This window comes from Borostomias antarcticus (genome assembly GCF_949987555.1).
Source record: "Borostomias antarcticus genome assembly, chromosome: 13".
Taxonomy (NCBI): Eukaryota; Metazoa; Chordata; class Actinopteri; order Stomiiformes; family Stomiidae; genus Borostomias; species Borostomias antarcticus.
This window is the reverse complement of record NC_140246.1, coordinates 8,001,890-8,020,062: the sequence shown is the minus strand read 5'-3', so window position 1 is coordinate 8,020,062 and position 18,173 is coordinate 8,001,890.

Here is an 18,173-nt window from a genome sequence, read left to right as displayed (position 1 = left end):
GCAGGGCTGAGTAGTGGGCAGGTAGGGCAGGGCTGGGCTGGGCTTATCGGGGTGGGGAAAGTGTCATGAAGTAAGATTAAGATGATACATACATATAACATATCTCAAGCTCCACTCCACTCCACATACAGTACAACCATCTATAACACACCTCTATTCAGGGTCGTGTTCAGGGTCCTAATCCACTGTTCTCTCTGGCAGATAGCAGGATATCTGCAGGCTCTCAAACCATTGTTGCTGCAGAATGTCAGCAATAAGAAATACCATTCACAGCACAGCTCAGTGCCAATGGCTATAGAGCCTTGTGTTTCGACTCAAGAATCCAGGGTTTGTTTTGGTTGACCCAGACTTTGATATCATGCTGGTAAAGCCCCAAATGATCTGCTATTATTTAATAGTGAACTACAGTCCACATAAATCCACTTAGCCATTCTAACCGTGTAAGAGAAACAGAAGAATAGAATAGAAAGTGTATTTTGTAACAAGTACGAGTACAGGTGGATTGGCTGACATTGCTTGTCATTACAGTATCTTTCCAGTGCTAATCAGTTCCTCATTCAGTCCTGGGTACTCAGCTAGGCATTTAAAGGTTCCCAAACTGGCAATTTACTATACTATCCATTGTCTAGCAGTCTATCAGTATCATCCTCATCCACACTACTGTACTTATCCCATCTGATCATGGATGACTACTGTATGTCTGTGTCCACGATGTAGGCAGTGCAATTAAATAACGTCCAAGTTCAAGTATAATACAGCAATGTTTATAGTGTTAAGAGATATGATAATGAAGTGACTATCACCATACACCTTGGTAAGGGGACTTAAAACATTTAGGCTACTGATGAGCCTGGCAACACTATCAAGCTTGATTAGCTTACACAAGCACCATCCTCTATTTCAGTTATTGCTTTACAATGTTTGTTTGAGATTAAATGGTTCCCACCTCCAGATGGGCATCGAGCTATGCTGTATTTCAGAACACCTTTCAAATAGATGAATATGAGGAAGATGAAAGCAAATGCCTCTAGGATGAGTTGAAACACTTTTCTCTCAGCACATTATCAAGAAAAAAACTTGGAACAGATGGTGTTTTTTCAAGCACAGAAGGCCAGGTCCAAGTACAACCACTGACAGTTTCTGATTCACTGTCTCTCCTCTGCAAGGATGAAAGAATATTGTTTTCTATATCATCCATTAACATAACCTCACAGAGGAATCAACCAAACTAAACTAAACTGAAATTCAAGTGACAGAGGACAACCCCGATGTTCACTGACATCTTCAACACCTCACTAGAGACATGCCATGTACCAGCCTGCTTCAAGACCACCACCATCATCCCCATTCCTAAGAAAACAAATATCAAAGGCCTAAATGACTACAGGCCTGTCACCTTGACCTCTGTAGTAATGAAGGTCTTTGAGCGGCTTGTTCTGCTGCACCTCAAATCCATCATGGGCCCACTCCTGGACCCCCTTCAGTTCGCCTATGGAGCAAACAGGTCTGTGGATGATGCAGTAAACATGGACCTTCACTACATTCTATAGCATCTGGAACATGCAGGCACCTACGCCTGTGGATTTCAGCTCTGCTTTTAACACCATCCTCCTGCCCACACTGGAGTATGAGCTCTCCCAGCTGCACATGCCTGACTCTATCTGCAGGTGGATCACCGACTTCCTGTCTGACAGGAAACAGCACATGAAGCTGGACAAAGACATATCCGACTCCAGGTCCACCAGGCCACTGTTAACTCCTTCCACACCACTATCTCCCGCGCACCATTATCTCCTGAGACCTCAAATGGGAACTGAACACCAGCTCCCTCACGAAGAAGGCACAGCAGAGGATGTACTTCCTAAGGCAGCTGAAGAAATTGAGACTACCAAAGTAAATGAGGGGACTCTTCTACACCTCCATCATCGAGCCCATCCTCACCTCCTCAATCACCCTCTGGTACTCCGCTGCTACAGCCAAGGACAGGGCAAAAGTGCATCATGTCATCCAATCCGCCGTGAAGGTGATCGGTAACAACCTGCCCTCCCTCCTCCCTCCCAGGAAGATTGCGGCCAACCCCTCCCAACCTGGCCATAATCTCTTCATTCCACTCCTCTTGGCCACTGAGGCAGCTTCTTCCCCAAGGCCATCAGCCTCATCAACAAGGCTTGTCTCCCCTTCCGACTCCACCGCCCCCCGCCACGCTACCGTTGACAGACACTGTTGAAAGACTCTTGCACATGACCACTGAATGTACTGTATAGGATGCACTGCACTCACATATCACGCCGCACACACCATATACACACACACACACACACACACCATACACACACACCATATACACACACCATATACACACACCATATACACATACCGATACAGTATTGCACTCTGCACACTCACTGTATATACTGTACACTGACCGCACTACTTTTATTTTTATTTTTCACTTATCACTTTTTGCACTAGCATTTTCTTCTTGCTCATTGCACTGTCTTGTCTTTGCACTGTCCTGTCTCGTCCCTGCACCCTGTCCAATGTTGTCTCCATGTTATGCACCACGACTGAAAGCAAATTCCTAGTATGTTGACAAAATGCATGACAATAAAACAAATTCTGATTCTGAGCTTGGCTTGTAGCAAGTGTACAAACGCGTTTTCTTCTTCCCCCTTTAGGGGGCAGTCTTAGTACACATATTTTCCAGCAATATCCAGCCCTAATGGTTCAATAGAGCACTGCCTTTTCCAGCCTCTTTGGGTACAGAAGCCTGAGTTTGAAAATTAATTCTATTAAGATAAGGTCATCTTGCAATATGAATGCAGCCACTTCAGAGAGATCTCCGGTGTCCAGGTGGGGACCCTCCAGAAACAAAAAGTCTTATTTAATTGCTGTGTGAATGCAAATCTCTCTCTATACATGAAATATGCAAGTGGTTATGAGGCCATTAAAAGCCTGTATGAGCCATTCCCAAAGTCAGATTGGTCTTATACAAAGCTACAGCTGCACTCTCTGAGCTGCTCCCTTTCTAAGATGAGTCTGGAGGAGCTGTTGAGAATCCTGATGTGGTAATTTGTCATTTGTGTCTATAGAGTCTGCATTAACACTCTCCAGTCAATCTGATGCTGACTCATAGTCAGAGTGCTCACAGGCACATAATGAGTCTAGGGGCGTCCCATCAGAGTAGTTTGAGCCGAGGCCGCGGAACAGCAGTTCACTTTTCAATTATTTTACATTATACTAGTTTAAATTATGTTAGGATCTTTTGTTGTTGTTTTTCCTTGTACTCGATTCCAAGCTAGGGATTTGTGTTACTTACATATAAATATGCTAAGTAGTATTGCTGTCAGTTTAAGGCTTGTGGGGGTTATGGGTGGGTTTAGGTAGTGGGCTAGATGGTGAGGATTAGATTAGTTGTTTTAGGTAAACTAGTTAATGTACAAATTGTATGGATGCTATTAAACTGTATGCTCTTGTTCTTTATGTTGTGGAGACTAGGAAGAGTAGCTGCAGATCACCTAGTAGGCCATCAAGATGACCAATGATAATTACATTGTCTCAATAGATACCAAAAGGGAGAAGTGTTTCATATAAACAACATTAATCTTGGAAAGTGGATAGGGGAAGTTCACTCGGGGTTAATTTGACTGAAAACAGACTGCTGCCTCAGTGTGTGTGTGTGTGTGAGTGTGTGTGTGTGTGTGTGTGTGTGCGTGTGTGCGTGTGTGAGAGAGAGAGAAAGGATGGAGCCGATGGCCGATGGAGAGAGGATGGCTCGGTCTTCTGACAGCTCCTTTTGTTATGGTTGGACACAGGGCAGGACGTACAGTACACATTCTGTTTCACTCCACAGATCAGTCTGGACTGAATCTTCAGACGATCAGCGTTCTATTACAGCTACGCTGGGTGGGGTTAGGTCTGATCAGGACAGCGAGTAACTGTTGAAGTTAGCGCGTGATAGACAATGATAGACAGATGGTTCATCCAATCACCTGCCAAATTTTTTGAAAGTTCCCAGATGGTTGTGTGAAACAAACCATCTGGTGCGTCAGGTTATAGGGCGCATCCCAGACTACTCTTCCCAGCTCCCTCAGCCTAGCTACCACTGCGGGGTAACTGTCTAATCACAACAACACACCCAGCTCATCGCCCTGCACGCCGTGGACTTTCTCATTAAGGAATAATTATTCATCAGGAAAATAAAGGGCTTTGTAATCGCTTAGCAATTAATGGACCGCCTCTGGCAGTTCTCTCTTTTCAGTCATTATGCTCTGTTCATTGCAACTTTTGACCAATGACTAAGAATGAAAGAACAGCTTGATTGGCTCAGGCGTCATTTAACCTTTCACCATTCACAGTGAGTGCTCACCTCTTCTCTGAGCTCAACTCAAGTCTTCTCTCTTCACGCAGCTATTAGGCTAAGCCTAAAAGCAACTGGTGAGGTACTGTGGAAAACAGCATTTGTACAATGCAATTACAGCATTATTACACATTTAGACAATTTAAGACAAGTGACTGTAAATTAAAGTTTTTTTCTCAAGTATACCATATTCCAGTAACGATGTGAGGAGTCATTGTGTGCGGTGGACTCTACTTCCTCTGTGATGTATAAGGCTGATTGATCTATGTGGGACTATACTGAGGTTGTCCATGGGCTGCACTTGGCACACGCTAAGTGAAAGGTGCTGATGGGAAGCGGTGTGAGGGTGGGCGACATGTGGGCAGAGTGATTATCTCCGACACAATGATCAAAGTACACACGCAGTTGGGTCAGGTTACGCCCGCCGCAATTACCAATTTCATCTTGGCGTGAATAATGAGTGTGATGGGCCGAGAGAAAGAGAGGGAGTGAGAGAGGGAAGGAGAGAGAGAGAGAGAGAGAGAGAGAGAGAGACATCAGCGCCTCTGTATTCTTTGTCCTCTTGTCTACTCCACCTCCTACGGACATAGAGGGAACCAGGGAACGATCTGTCCACAAGCATGTTGACAAGCCGACCACATGGCCTGAGGATATGCCCTCGGTTACTGTTATGGCCTCCTATGGTTCTGTTCTCTGTTCAGCTCTTGTCTGTCTTCTCCAGTTGCTCGTCATTGTGCTCTTTGTGTCCAGTCAATCAGCTAATCATTGGTTCCACCTGTGTCGATTCATCCCCTTGCCCTTTGGTCCAATCGGAAGACCTGACACCTATACTGTATATTCTGTGTTATTCCATGTGCAAAGAAGGAGATTGCTACGTTTGTTTGTAGGCCTACTTTTGTTATATGTGATACTAGTGTTCTATGTGTTTTTTTTGTTAGTTGTTGCCTTGTACTCCATTTCCAGCAAGCATTGCGGAGAAGGGTTAGGTAAGAAACCCATGGGTATACAGTACATCTCATCACGTAACCCGTTGTTGTATACACTACAGTAGCGGAGGGAGCGGGTGCCAAAGGGGTGCCCGCCCCGGGTGCCCACAATCCTAAGGGGCCCACCTTGGGCCCAAGACTGAACATTAATTTTGATTGTATAGCTGAATATATTGAATACAGTTTGTTAAGTGTGTCTTGATTGCGGCAAAAAACAAAAAATTTAAAATGAAATAATAATGAAAATGTTTGTTTTGCCGTTGATACCTCCTCGACACCCCTAGTAGCATACCCCCTTAATAGGGGCCTGAGACGCTCATGAGCAGTGACCATTTGAAAGTGCAGTTCTGAGATGATCGCTTATACTTGAGCTGTAGCTGTAGTAGACTAGCGTTAGAAGTAGCCCTATTCTGTGAATAAAATGTTAAAAAGCAAAAAATACATGTCATGCCACTAAAGCGTAAAGAGGAAAGGCAGAGGAAAAATCTGGTGGCCTCGTGTATTCCCCTGACAAACTTCTTTTCCACTACTCAACCCTCCAAGACTGCTAGCATTAGCCAAGCAACTAAAGCGTGGGAGGATCGCAAGGACGAGGAGAACGCGGCAGCTAGCAAAGTACAGGTAGCTGTGGAAAACAATGCAGATTTGGATGAGATAAATGAAGAAGACACCGATGATGAAAATGTTGTCGATGAGCCAACAGATGAAAACATCATTGGTAAGTTGTTTCATATGCATTATTTGTGGCTTGGCATGCTGGCTATCTGGCTAATTTACCCTTTTCCAAAAATGTTGCTGCCTGTGTTGTAGACCGCAGTGTCTTCTATTGTTATTGTGTTATATTAGTTTGTTGTTGTAGGCTACACCATATGGCTGTGTAGCTGGACATCCAACAGCACCATGGAATGTTAAACTGTGTATTTGCCTGCTATCCTTGGTTGCCTGCTAGTTTAGTCTGCCATATTTTCCATCTGACTGAAGTTTCAGTGAAATTATGGGTAAAACCCATGGTGCCGACCATGGTGCTGAAATAGCCTATCAGCAGTTGTGTTGCTTAAAGGAGGATTCCACTCTAGAACAACATTAGGCTCAACAATTAGACACCCACAAAACAAAGAAAAATGTGGTTTCCTTGACTATAGTTGCTCCATGTAAACAAAGCCAGTTCACAAAGTCTGCACTTCCGGGGATTTGCCTCGTCAAAATGCTTTGACAAATCCCTGGAGGCAAAATAACGAGGACTACAACAACAACAAAAAAACGTCTAGGAGGATGGGGACTTGAGGCGTGTGCACCATGCCAACCCTCTAGCTCTAGCTTACCCTATAAAGTTAGTTCAACAAAACGAAAAGTATGCGATCGCACACACACAGAACATGACAACCGACGCACAGATGTTTCATTTACCTGAGTTCTTTTGACTTTTTTTGTTCCGGCAACCGATGGAAACTCACTCCCACCGGTGCAGGTAAATCCTTGATTCTATAAATTGCACAGTATTTTGGCATTGTTGGTGTTTTTCTTCAATAGCAAATATAACTAGATAAAGGGTCTGACAAATGTTCTGAGTTATAAATGTTCGCTCGAGAGATAATGATGGCTACCGCTGTTCTGCCGAATTCCGACTCAGTTCGCCTCCTCCTGATAGCTCAGTTTCGCACAAAGCATGCTGGTTAATCGAGTCTTTCAAAATAACAGCGTCTGTAACCACCACATTCAGTTTATTGAAAAATTACTAAAAATAATGACATTTTCTGGTTTGGTTTAAGTTCATTATAAACAAGACACATATTACATGTGTTTAGAGGCTACAAATTCATAGACTTGAAGCCAGGGGCCCACTATGAGGTCCCTGCCCCCTCTGCAATTAACTATTAGCTCTGCCCCTGATACACTAGGTCAGGATGCATGGGTGTCGCACCTTTCTGTGCAGCAGTTAGGTTGGGGCTGAGAGCCTAAGAGTAGTTTTATTTGAGTTCTTGTTAGCTAGTTGATAGGGAAGCTCAGGGTCCTTTTTGTTTTAGGCACACCCCTTGCATGGTCCTTCTCCTCTCTTTGTTTTGTTTATAGTTCTACCCTGCTTGTCTACTATTGCATGACTGTTAATTGGTTATTGTTGGTGATTATTTTCTGTTTGAGTAAGCTTTCTGTCGAAGTAAATAGTACTCCAGTTTGGGTTTTACACTTATAAGTTGAGATAAGAAAAAAATATCATAAAATGTAATGGAAATTTGTCTTTGGCACTGACAACACAATTTAAAACACAATAAAAAACAACTAAAGTGCATTAAATACATAAAATGAAGTCTCCGACGCAGCTTCAGGCGAGGCACGGACGTCAACGGCAGGTTAGTCGGCAGCGGCTTAATCAGTCACACCCCGTAATAGGGATGTGCACGGTTAACCGAGTACTCGAGTACCCGAGTAGGCGATCTGCTAGTCGGAAAATAAACACTACTCGGTTAATCTAAAGGCTTTACAATATGGCATGTTTGCTCATGAAAGCGCGCATTTCTGAGCGCCTGTGCCCTTTTTCAATTGTTACCAAAGAGTGGACAAAACTAGCACTTTTGAGAAAGTCTGATAATTGCTCTACCACCGTTTTGGTCATACAATGGATGTGGGTGGGCACCGTGAAAAATCATTCAAACAACATGTTAAACTCCCAATTTCAAAGACAAGAAACTCAACAAGGTGTTAGTTGGTGTTCTGACATATAATTCGCCATAAAGTAAGATTCTAGTTCATCTTGGAAGGCTTTTTTAAATATTTAGCATAGAGCTATTTAGTCGCAGCACATACGTGTGTAAACTTCCGCAAACTAGGTAGCCTAGCAACATAAACAATAACAAGCTACCGTAAGTAGTTCCGCTTCCTGAATCCCCTCTGCGGATTGATCTACACATATACAACGGTCGCTTCAATACAAGTCAATGGATTTCATAAAATTATCAATAAAACCCTACAGGATTCATACTTTGCGGCGAACACCAGAACACCAACGGACACCAATTACTCCCTCGGTGAGCTTCTTGTCTTTGAAATCGAGAGTTTAACATGTTTTTGAATGATTTTTCAAGGTGCCCACCCACATCCATTGTTTGACCTAAACGGTGGTAGAGCAATTATCAGACTTTCTCAAAAGTGCTAGTTTTGTCAACGTTTTCATCTGAACCATTGTATATGATCATAAGTAACCTTAAAACAGGGCTAAACATGCATTTTCCCTTTACTACTCTTTTAAGGGCTCCCCCTACCGGCTATTCAGGTTCTTACAGGCTGCTATTGGCTTACCCATCTAGTCAGAGCGCTCTCCGCTGACCCCTTCACGTAGCATGAGGGCCTCGGAGCTGCCAGTGTGTTCGTTTTGCGGGGTATTTACTGCATTCTTCTGGTATTCCACTATGTGTCGGCTAGTGGAAACCGGGGAACTCGACTTGCTTAGTCTCTGTGGCTCTCCATGGTGATCGTGGGCTGAAACATCTCCGAAGGGCCATCCTAGCGGTCCCTCCGGTCACCATGGAGGCAGAGGCTTTAGGCTGTACTCCTTTGGAACTCCACAAAGCTTTGGCCCGTGGAGGTCAGGGACTATAATGTACAGCAGTCCCCCTATGGCTCTCTTTGGCGGACATGGTGGGCTGAGTTACCTCCGAGCGACTACCCGATCGCAGCCCACTCTGATCGTCATAGAGGCAGGGGGCTAAATCGATGCCATTCCCTCTTCCAGCACTCTGGGCCAAGCTGGCCCAGAGGGGGGGAACATCTAAATTATCACCTCCCCCTACGATCGTGCTTTCCACTATGCAGTGGAAGGCAGGGCGCCCCCCGAACAGAGCACACCGCCAAAATTCCATGCTGTATTGCTGCATGCAAATAAATGGGTACATTTTGACTAAAGTGATCTCGACTGAAATACATTTCTAGCAGTAACAGTGTTCTGGGGGGGTGAGGGACTTATTGTATTGCGATATGTCCCTGTGTAGAATGGTTACAGCAGAGGGCACAAATGATTTCTTTTATTCGTTCTTCCCGGCTAGTGGGACCTTGAGTCTCCTGACAGATGGCAACAGCTGGAATGATGACCCCACCCCCACCCCCTGCACTCATCAGACACTGCTGTACAGTCTGATGGCTGTTGGCACAAAGGAGCGCCTGAACCGCTCTGTTTTACATTTGGGAGGGATGAGCCTGTGGCTGAAGCCCATCTGCCACAGCTCATCATAGAGGGGATGGGAGTGACTGTCCAGGATGGACTTCAGTTTGTCCCTTATCCTCCTCTCCACCACAGCCTCCAGACTGTCCAGTTGATGCCCTATGACAGAGCTGGCCTTCCTCACCAGCTTGTTCAGTTTGTTTGTCTCCCCAGACCTGGCGCTGCCTCCTCAGCAGGCCATGGCAAAGAACAGTGTGCTGACCTGAACCTCCTGTGGAAGAACAGTCTGCTCTGTCCTTTCCTAGATGGCCTCTGTGTTTGTTGTTCAGGCCAGTTTGTTGTTCAGGTGCACTCACAGAACTTATGGCTCCACCATCATCTCAATTTCCTCCCCCTGGATGATAATAGGAGTTGGGGGCCTCTTGTTCCTTTGGAAGTCCACCACCAGCTCCTTGGTCTTGCTGATGCTGAGATGGAGCAGGTTCTCCAACTCAACGTGAGAAAAGAGGAAAAACAGAGAAGAGAAGCCAGTAGTGAGTTGAGACAGTTATAGGTGCATGACAGATACAGTATAGTGTACATTCTGAGTGGTGGGGCAGGTGGGCTGTTTCAATTAGCTCTACCTGTCACACATTCATAGTCTGGAAGCCAGACTTCCTCGCAAAAAAATAAGTCCCTTTTTCGATCTGAACCTCTAGCCACCCAGAATGGAGTACTTGCCTTGACAGACTACTGTTGACAGACTAACGTTAGCTAATGTTACATTACTGACAGCTAGCATCGTTAGTGCTAGGTAGATAGCGGACTTATTGAGTGTTTAACTGACTCAAACCTTCTGTTTTTAATACCTGTGTAAGTTGACAGCCAGCATAGCTAGATCCCATTACACTGGCTATTGATAGCTAGCTAGCTACCCTAATTACAGTACACTGCACTGTATTGCCTTTCTAGAATAATGCCGTGACTAAAGAGACTACATCAACTGAAACGGATTGTGCTGCTAAGTGCATGGGTGATTGTCAGGTGGTTGCTTGGCTATACTATGCTACAAAGCATTTCCAGTGAAGGATTGCATGACTTACGGTATGACAACATTATGGAGCCATCAATTGATACAAAAAAGTGAATAAAGTAGGCTATTTATGTTTTTCATGTCATTCATGTTTCTTATTTATTGGGCATAGAGAACAGTTGTTGTATCTTATTTGGGTGGTAAAAACGCAGTAGACCATTCAGTTAAAGGGATCACTGAACTACTGCTTTAATGTAATTTATTCATAGGCTTCAAATGCTGTTATTTCACTGAATGGCCTTTGTGCCTTGGCATGTGGCCTTTGTGCCCTAAAAAATTGAGTGACAGAAAAATCGCCACAAACAACAACAACAACACGTCGAGAAGCCTAGGATTGCTTTGCTTTTTCATTGATAGTGTTAGGTATAGTGTTTGTTGATCAAAACAAATATGGGACGCGGATGAATCTAAACATCTCTGGCAGACTTTGTGGCGATTTTTTTGCCAGAACATCAATGGACACCAGTGATCGCTCGGCGAGTTTCCTGTCTTTGAAAACAAGAGTTAATGGTGTTTTTTAGGGATTTTGTCTATGCACCTGTGGATCCATTGAATGTGTTAGCGGTGACGGGCTACAGCATTTATGGCTGCTTTTATTCTACTAACGTTAACCTACCACTCATTACTTTGGGAGACTGCGTCCCCACTGGGGGGCAGAACAGCAGTTAGGACGCGGCCCCTGCTTGGCCTGCTTAAAATGTTATTTCTGGAAATCGATGTGGATGGGGAGAGCTCACATGATCAGGATGCCGATGCCAGGCTAACACTCACACACTCACACTCACACTCACACACTCTCACACACACACACACACACACTCACACTCACACTCACACACTCTCACACACACACACACACACACACACACACACACACACACACACACACACACACACACACACACACACACACACACACACACACAGAGTCAGGATGGCTACTGAGGTGCATTATTGTCTCCTGGTTCGGAAGTGAACTGTTCACACATCAAAGCGGAAGTGCCTCAGGCCCCAGGTGGTTAATGGTGGGAGGGACCCAGGCTTCCAGTTGCAAACACAACACAGAAAAAACACTGTCAGCCTCAGCCATCAACAACAGAGGTTGACCTCAGGCTGCACTTGCCGCCATAAATAGGGATGAGGATGGACAGGGGAGAGAATGAATGAAAAAGGCCTTGTGTCGCCAATTTTGATCTTGAGGGGATATACTGCAAGTGGCAGCACTGTGGGCTTCCTATAGGGCCTATCCATCTCTCACCAAATGGCCGTGTCATTCCTGTCAATACATCTAAAAGGCAGGTCAGCACTGGATAGATTTGAGACCAGCGTTTGGATCCATGATTATGCTGTCAATGGCAAAAAGGAAAATCAATAGAAAATACATTACCCAGAACCACCTGCTAGGGATGAGAGAAGCATCTGTGTAACCTATAATAGCTTAACCTCAATAGGAATGCATGTCCCTGTGATATTGTTTGACTGTCCAAGGCTGCGTTTCCCAGAGGCATCGTAGTGCTACGTTCATCGTAGCGCTACGGTGAACCCCGTAGCTTACCTACAGTACGGCGTTCACCATAGCGCTACAATGAACGCAGAGCTATGAAGCCTCAGGGAAACTCAGCCCAGGTCTCTCTCTAGCCAATTTTGAAATAGACACGCTGAATCTGCGGGGGTGGCACTCAACTTAAAACGTTGTTGTTTTTTCTCCCTCCACTCGCTTGAAGGCCTCTGTGAATGATTCGCAGCACAATGGTTGCCAAATCTAAATATCTCCCTTATTAAAAACTCACACTTACTGTTTTCTCAGTCCCCTCAACGCTACCTTTACCATGGAGCTAAAGACCTTGTTAGATCACTTGTCATTGGGAGGCCTACTGAGGAAAATAGCCGTATTTTTAGAGAAATTTATTTGTCAACCTGATCCTGTTAGCTATTTCTAATTATGATGATTGACCCCTGAGTGTGGCTGTCTGCTCGAGTTTTCTGTGAGAAACTGTGTCCCCCTTCCATAGACTTATGAGATAAGGGTGACATTCCATGGTTGGTACATTCTGTGGACAACAGCAATTGTTGTGGTTAGAGATAGAGACTTGGGCGCGGAACCATCGGCCGGCTATCTCGGTACAAGGCCAGATGCCACATGAGGGACCAGACCAGTCTGATCGGGGAAGGAGGGGGGTGGAATGCCCCCGACCAATAAGAATCGTGCTCGAGCTCAGATGCTTTGATTTGGGTTAGACAGCCATTACAGACAGATCAGCTGAACATTAGACTAGATGCCATCGTCTTTTGTACTGTATGCTATAACCTTCTGTAATAAAACAGCTTTTGATTGTCGCAGAGCTGAATTAGGACAATGATAAAAGACAACGAAAGTCAACACTACTATGAGATATTGGTAGATCGGAATCCGGCTCACAACAATCAAACCATACCATTGTTGCATATACAAAGCCCTTCAAAAAAGGACACCTGAGCTCACACAGAAAATGTACACGCGCGCGCACATCGGACACACACACGCACACACGCACGCACGCACACACACACACACACACACACACACACACACACACACACACACACACACACACACACACACACACAGACTGTCTCACTCTCTCTCTCTTCCTCTTTCTCTCACTCCTTTCTCCTCCCTGTGGTCGTGTCGGCCGTCTACCAGCCCTCCCTCTCGCTGGGTCTCATTCTCATTCCTTTCTCTCATCAGTGAGGCCCCTCTGAAAGCCTGTCTCATTACAGGCCTTTGGTCCGCTAGTCAGCCCCTCTCAGCCCTGGGGGCTAGGCTCCGCCCACACCCCCCCACATCCTTGGGGACCTCCTCGTCGTCACCAGGCAGCCCAGGCCCACCCCCCCATCCCAGAGCCTGCTGGCAGTACATAACTTACCAAAACTGGGCCCTCCAATTTGTTTTGTTTTTAAATCAAAGTTGAACATGTCTTCATCCAGACAATCATATATAGCCTTGTCTGCTGTTCTTAAAAGGAAGGGTTTCAACCGCCAGGCTGTTCTGTGGCGTGAACGTCAAAGGGAGGGTTTGAGGGAGAGATTGTGCACCCTCTTTGTCTCCCTCTCTCTCTGTCTCTCTCTCTGTTTCTGTCTCTCTCCCAATCCCTATCGATCTATTAAACTACTACGGGTCAAACTACGCATACAGAGCACACACACACACACACACACACACACACACACACACACACACACACACACACACAGCTAGGGTTGCAAAATTCCCGGAATATTCAAAGCTGGAAACTTTCCATGGGAATTAACAGGAATTAACGGGAATTACAGAAATATAAACATTTTGTATTGTCATAAGCAGACATTTCTAATACAAATTTGAAAGATTAAATGTTTAGCTTAGTCTATTTGTGAGTGGATTCTACAGCCCTCTTGGTGTGCAGGATTCTAGGGATTTGCTGTGCATGTGATGGAAGAATGCCACTGCACCTGTGATGGATAAATGCACAGTACAAGGTTGAAATTAAACTGAATTTGCATTAAATCAGGCTGTTTTAACCAAGATCATTCTGCAAGATCTAGAATTGCATTTTATGTTTTTTCTCTGACTAGGCTACATTTAAGTTCCCTGCTATAGGGGTCTGTGGTGGTGTAGCGGTCAAATGCATTGTGTTCCAGTGCAGCTGCCCACCGGGAACTGGTGGTCTCGCCAGATCCGAGTATGGCCGGATCCCAGAGCAGCCTATTGGGCAACCGCTCCCCAAGGATGGTTAGTTTAAATTCGTCTTGAGAGTTTGTCACACAACAGCAATCCTGTCTGGTGTTGGAATTACGGTTGCGAGCTGAGATAGTCAGGGAGTTGTCTCTCCCTTTCGCATTGCTGACCGACCGGGTTGTGTGACGAATTCTCAAAAGTTAATAGGGGATAACTGGACACTAGGTCAGGGTCAATTGGCTACCAAATTGGATGAAAAAAATATAAAATCTTAAAATAAGTATATAAAATAAAAAATAGTTGAAAAAAAGCTGTTATAGGCTGCAAAAAAGGTCAACATTTCCAAAATTCCTGAGCTTAACTTCCCATGTAAAATTTCCAGAAAGTTTCCGGAACGTTACCGGACATTTTCCGCCCCTTTGCAACCCTACACACAGCATGGTTGCACTCTTACACAGCGTAGTGCTTATTTTGTTTGATTTAGTTGATTATTTTGTTTATCTTCTGATTTGCTCTGCTGTCATAGTGGGCCTCTGGGAGAGAGTGGAGAGTCATTTTTTACCAGGAGAGAGAGAGAGAGTGTGTGCGTGTGTGTAAATGGGACACCTTTTAAAAAATATGACCTATTAATACAGATGATATGTTGAGGTGATAAGGCTACCAGTGATTTTTATAGATTTTTCCTGCTGTTCTCTCCCTGTCAGTAACCTGTTCCCTGGAGATGCATGAGAGCCAGGCTACAATTGATCTCCCCTCACAGTAAACAAATCAAATCAGAATTCCCTTACACACACACACACACACACTCACAGACACGTGCGCACACGCACACACGCGAGCGCACACACACACACACACACACACACACACACACACACACACACACACACACACACACCCACTCCCTATGTCAACTAGAACAGAACACACTTGGGGGCATGGGCATCTAGGGTAGTGCTATAGAATTTCAATGTACTCACACTGCAGCCCATCGAGTCAGAAGTACGTCCATGTTCTATGTGTCTCTGTGTTTCAGTCCAGGTTCCAGGTTAGTTGAGCAGAGCTTCCCACTTCAACTAGAAAGAAGTAGTGGAGTAGTAGTAGATGGAGCTGCACAGTATACTTTCTTTACTGTTTCCTGGGAGTGACACACTTTTCCATGCATCTTTTATACAGTTCAGAATGCTCTTCTGTTCAAGGTCCATGCTCCGTTTAATGTTTTAACACATGGCATTCCAAACATGAACTTTGTGTTTTGATGGTCATAGCCAGACCAAACCTGCACCCTTTTAATGTTTTATGGACGAATAGGAGCTGCTGCTGGGTGGTGATGGAGCCAGTCTCTGCTTAGGAGCTGTTGGAATCGGTGAAAGGCCGGGGGAGCCCGGGCCTGCAGGTTGTGCTTGGGCGCTGCACTCCAAAGGCTTCAGAAGACCTTGGAAATTGATACGGACCTCTAGCCTACAAGTCGCCGGTCTCCTCCAGTAGACACCATGTCTTCACCTCTCGCCTCCATGCCTCCATTATTCATCATGCGTGAGCATGGGCTGGCGCTCCCTGGTAGGAAGAGTCATGAGCTGTGATTTTCTCTGCATCACCCATGAAAAATGTTCTCTTGGTAAATGACCGATTGAGAATCCAAAGTTAACTTGTTCCAACAGCTAACCTTGCATTACACTGCTATGTCTGTGTAAAGGGACAACTTTTTTGCCGATTAGAATTCCCACAGCCACAGGGACCTCTATTTCCCGTGTCAAGGAGGTAATGATGTTTTTCAGATGCTCAATTGCACACTGAATCGTGTTGTTTTGCACTCTGCCAAAGATGTCACACCGTAAACAAGACGAAGCAGCCAGGCGGAGGGACAGGGCGCTGGGAAATTGGCATTGCACGCGTACATTCCTCCGCTGCGTTTGACAGCTTAATCGCCACCGCCAAGCCCCCCTGCACAATTAAAATCAGCCGTTCTGCTGATAGTGGGAGTGGAGAGGGGAGGGGACAGCGATCCCCAAAAAAGGTGCCCTTATAGAGGAAGTCTCCAGGTGCTCCTCCCAGCAATGCTGACAGAACCGGTGGAGAGGTGGCTTGCGGGGGGGCGCCGCCGGCGGGAGGTATGACATGGATAAGAGGCTCGATAAATCTTCTGCTGGCGCAGCAGGATCCGGAGAGGTCAGACCGTTACTGACCGAGACTGCTGGGTTTTAGCAGGGGGTTTGAGCCTCAACCTTTTCTGCCAATGTTGTTCTGTTGTTAACGGTCGCCGAGAGGAGAGCTGGACTGGTTTTCCTGGTTTTCTCTGCGGGGTCCCAGTGGATGGAGAGGAGAGGGTGAGGGTCAGATTTGATCTCTGGGGAACGCTGGTCTGCAACGGATAACAAGCTACTGCATGGGGGGATATCGAGGTCGTCTCTGCTCCTTCACCTCCAATAACCTTGTTAGTTCAACTCAAATGTCAGCTCTGAAGTTTGTGGGAGGAGGACTTTGAACAATATTCAAGGTCAAAACGCATGCTTGTACACACGCGCACACGCATGCGCACACACACACACACACACACACACACACACACACACACACACACACACACACACACACACACACACACACACATCCCTCTAACACACAACTATGCATGTATAAATTGCAATGCGCAGTGGCCAGCTGAATTTGAGAAAGCTTTCTCATAGACTATACTGCACATTAGCTCAGAATAACTGCCTCCACTAATCAATAATTCATTACCATCTCTGTAAGCCTCCTGTATATTCCATATTCGTCTAAAAGTAATGCTGGCTTTTTAAAAGAAAAAATCTCAAATCTTCAAATGACCTCTCCTTTGGGGCACCATCATTTGGTGTCATTCCTAATGCTGCTCTAAGCACCAGGGAACTGTAGACCATACACAAACTTTTCTGCCTGGTGCTAAGACGCCCCACTGGCACAGATTAATCAAATGGAATCTTTCGACAGGAACCCTCTAATTAGTCCTGACTAATCGCTCGTCAAACGCTCACTTGCTGGCCTGCGGTTAGCTGTCATCAAATGCATGCATGCATACACACACACACACACACACACACACACACACACACACACACACACACACACACACACACACACACACACACACATACAGTACACACACACACATACACACACACACACACACACACACACACACACACGCACACACATTAACAGACACACCACCCATGGATGCATGTTCACACACAAACACTCATTACGCCACCACACGCAGTCACACATACCTGCTGTCCCTCAGAGAGGAACCAAGTGTATGCGGTATGTCTCCGAGATAACACCAAAGCTAACTAGTGCAGGTGCCGACTCTGACTTGTCTCACTGTTTTGGGTCTTAACTGGGAGTCTGAAATATGCACATGAAAAGTCTCCCTGCTGGTTCTGTCTGCCGCCATTTCCCAGCGTAACAGCAGGAGTTACGAAGGCTGTCGAAGCCTCCTGCTCTGCCTCACGCATAGCTCCACAGACTCAAACTAGCTCTTTATAGGAGCTGGTTCTAAGCACACAAAAAAGTGAGATAGGACATAAAACAAGACAATTAAAGCAGAGTTATATGTTTGGATACTCCAAACAGTACGCAATATGTTCTCAGTGTGTGCAGTCCCATAGCAAACCTCTAAGCACCCGATTGCAGCTAACCAAATAATCAGCCTTGCAATAGTATAAATGTCAAATTTCAGCCCCTCTGGTTTTGGCTAAGAGTGTATAGGAAATCAGTTGAAAAGAAAGTGAGCATTTTGATTCGTTTTAGGAAAGATATTTAATTTCGAGACAGTGAGTGGAGAAAGTCAATGGAAGTCAGGGCTATAAACAACCATGGAAATAAATAAGAAGACAATGGGGCATTAAGCACTGAGAAGTCAG